General features: G+C 43.6%; 1 non-coding gene across 1 annotated transcript; it reads left to right on the top strand.

The window, feature by feature from the left end:
- The first annotated feature begins 2,784 nt into the window (after positions 1–2,784).
- LOC148549188 (small nucleolar RNA R71) lies at positions 2,785–2,892 on the top strand. The gene has a single exon (XR_015897764.1). It is a non-coding gene; the product is annotated as a small nucleolar RNA R71 (small nucleolar RNA).
- The last annotated feature ends 329 nt before the right edge of the window (positions 2,893–3,221 follow it).

Raw genomic sequence — 3,221 nt, 5'->3', positions numbered from 1 at the left:
GGATGCCGACTTGTTGGATGGGATTTGTTAGAACTTCCCAACCTCTTCTTTGAATTTCATGTCGGATCTCCGGATACTCATTTCTTTTGAGTTTGAAAGGGACCTCAGGGATCACCTTCTTCTTAGCCACAACATCATAGAAGTGGTCTTGATGGGCTTTGGAGATGAACCTTTCCATCTCCCATGACTCGGATGTGGAAGCTCTTGTCTTCCATTTCCCTCTTCTAGAGGATTCTCCGGTCTTAGATGCCATCAATGGTAATGGAAAAACAAAAAAAGCTATGCTTTTACCACACCAAACTTAGAATATTGCTCGCCCTCGAGCAATAAACAAAAGAATAGAAGAAGAAGAAGAAGAAATATGGAGAGGGAGAGGGAGATGTGGTTTCGGCCATATGGGTGGGTTTGGGTGGGAAATTGGTTTTGAATTTTGAAGGTAGGTGGAGTTTATGAGGTAGGTTTATGGGGAAGAGTGGATGGATGTGAGTGGTGAAGAGGTGATGGGGAAGAGAGATTGAGGTGATTGGTGAAGGGTTTTTGGGGAAGAGTGTTTATGGGGTTGTGTGAAAGAGAGTGGTGAGAAGAAGTAAGTGGAGGTAGGTGGGGATCCTGTGGGGTCCACAGATCCTGAGTGGATGCTGTGGGGACCACAGATCCTGAGTGTTCAAGGATTTACATCCCTGCACCCATTAGGCATGTAAAAATGCCTTTGTACCCAACTCTGGGCGTTCAGCGCCAGGTTGGTGGCTATTTTGGGCGTTCAACGCCCATTTGTGTGCCATTTCTGGCGTTGAACGCTAGAACCATGCCTGTTCTGGCGTTCAGCGCCCAAAAGCTGCCCATTTTGGGCGTTCAGCGCCAGAACCATGCTCTGTTCTGGCGCTGAACGCCAGACAGATGCTCCTCCAGGGTGTGATTTTTCTTCTGCTGTTTTTGATTACGTTTTCAATTTTTATATTTATTTTGTGACTCCACATGATCATGAACCTACAAAGACATATAACTGAGAAAAAAATAGTTAGATAAATAAAAATTGGGTTGCCTCCCAACAAGCGCTTCTTTAATGTCAATAGCTTGACAGTGGGCTCTCATGGAGCCTCACAGATGTGCAGAGCTTTGTTGAGACTCTCCAACACCAAACTTAGAGTTTGGATATGGGAGTTCAACACCAAACTTAGAGTTTGGTTGTGGCCTCCCAACACCAAACTTAGAGTTTGACTGTGGGGGCTCTGGTTGACTCTGCTTTGAGAGAAGCTTTTTCTGCTTCCTCTCCATGGTTGCAGAGGGAGATCCTTGAGTTTTAAACACAAGGGAGTTCTCTTTCCATTGAAGGACTATTTCACCTCTGTCAACATCAATCACAGCTCTTGCTGTGGCCAGGAAAGGTCTTCCTAGGATGATGGATTCATCCTCTTCCTTTCTAGTATCCAGGACTATGAAATCAGTAGGGATGTAAAGGCCCTCAACCTTTACTAGCACATCCTCTACTTGTCCATAAGCCTATTTTCTTGAGTTGTCTGCCATCTCTAATGAGATTCTAGCAGCTTGCACCCCATAGATTCCCAGTTTCTCTATTACAGAGAGGGGCATGAAGTTTATCCCTGAACCAAGGTCACACAGGGCCTTAAAGATCATGGTGCCTATGGTACAGGGTATTATGAACTTTCCAGGATCCTGTCTCTTCTGAGGTAATGTCAGTTGATCCAGATCACTTAGTTCATTGATGAACAAGGGAGGTTCAACTTCCCAAGTATCAATGCCAAATAATTTGGCATTCAGCTTCATGATTGCACCAAGAAACTTGGCATTTTGCTCTTCAATAACATCCTCATTCTCTTCAGAAGAGGAATACTCATCAGAGCTCATGAAGGGTATAAGGAGGTTCAATGGAATCTCTATGGTCTCTAGATGAGCCTCAGAGTCCTTTGGTTCCTCAGAGGGAAGCTCCTTATTGATCACTGGACGTCCCAGGAGGTCTTCCTCCTTGGGATTCACGTCCTCCTCTCCCTCATTGGGTTCGGCCATTTTGCTTATGTTAATGGCCTTGCACTCTCCTTTTGGATTCTCTTCTGTATTGCTTGGGAGAGTACTGGGAGGGATTTCAGTGATCCTTTTACTCAGCTGGCCCACTTGTGCTTCCAAATTTCTAATGGAAGACCTTGTTTCATTCATGAAGCTCACAGTGGCCTTGGATAGATCAGAGACTAGATTTGCTAAATTAGCAGCATTTTGTTCAGAGTTCTCTGTCTGTTGCTGAGTGGATGATGGAAAAGGCTTGCTATTGCTAAACCTGTTTCTTCCACAATTATTAAAGCCTTGTTGAGGCTTTTGATCCTTCCATGAGAAATTTGGATGATTTCTCCATGATGAGTTATAGGTGTTTCCATAAGGTTCACCTAAGTAATTCACCTCTGCTATTGCAGGGTTCTCAGGATCATAAGCTTCTTCTTCATAAGAAGCCTCTTGAGTACTGTTGGATGCAGCTTGCATTCCATGCAGACTCTGAGAGATCATATTGACTTGCTGAGTCAATATTTTATTCTGAGCCAATATGGCATTCAGAGTATCAACTTCAAGAACTCCCTTCTTTATAGGCGTCCCATTGTTCACAGGATTCCTTTCAGAAGTGTACATGAACTGGTTATTAGCAACCATGTCAATGAGTTCTTGAGCTTCTGCAGGCATTTTCTTTAGGTGAATGGATCCACCTGCAGAAGTGTCCAGTGATATCTTTGATAGCTCAGATAAACCATCATAGAATATATCCAGGATGGTCCATTCTGAAAGCATGTCAGAAGGATACTTTTTGGTCAACTGTTTGTATCTTTCCCAAGCTTCATAGAGGGATTCACCTTCTTTCTGTCTGAAAGTTTGAACATCAGCTCTAAGCTTGCTCAGCTTTTGAGGAGGAAAGTACTTGGCTAAGAAAGCCGTGACCAGCTTATCCCAAGAGTTCAGGCTGTCTTTGGGTTGAGAATCCAACCATAATCTAGCTCTGTCTCTTACAGCAAAAGGGAAAAGCATGAGCCTGTAGACTTCAGGATCTACTCCATTAGTCTTAACAGTATCACATATCTGCAAGAATTCAGTTAAGAACTGAAAAGGATCTTCAGATGGAAGTCCATGAAACTTGCAGTTCTGCTGTATCAGAGAAACTAATTGAGGTTTCAGCTCAAAGTTGTTTGCTCCAATGGCAGGAATGGAGATGCTTCTTCCATGTA

Source organism: Arachis ipaensis, chromosome B8 (assembly GCF_059453495.1).
Source record: "Arachis ipaensis isolate K30076 ecotype BB chromosome B8, ASM5945349v1, whole genome shotgun sequence".
Classification (NCBI taxonomy): domain Eukaryota; kingdom Viridiplantae; phylum Streptophyta; class Magnoliopsida; order Fabales; family Fabaceae; genus Arachis; species Arachis ipaensis.
The sequence above is the reverse complement of the archived record's forward strand: the minus strand, read 5'-3'. Positions and strand labels throughout refer to the sequence as shown.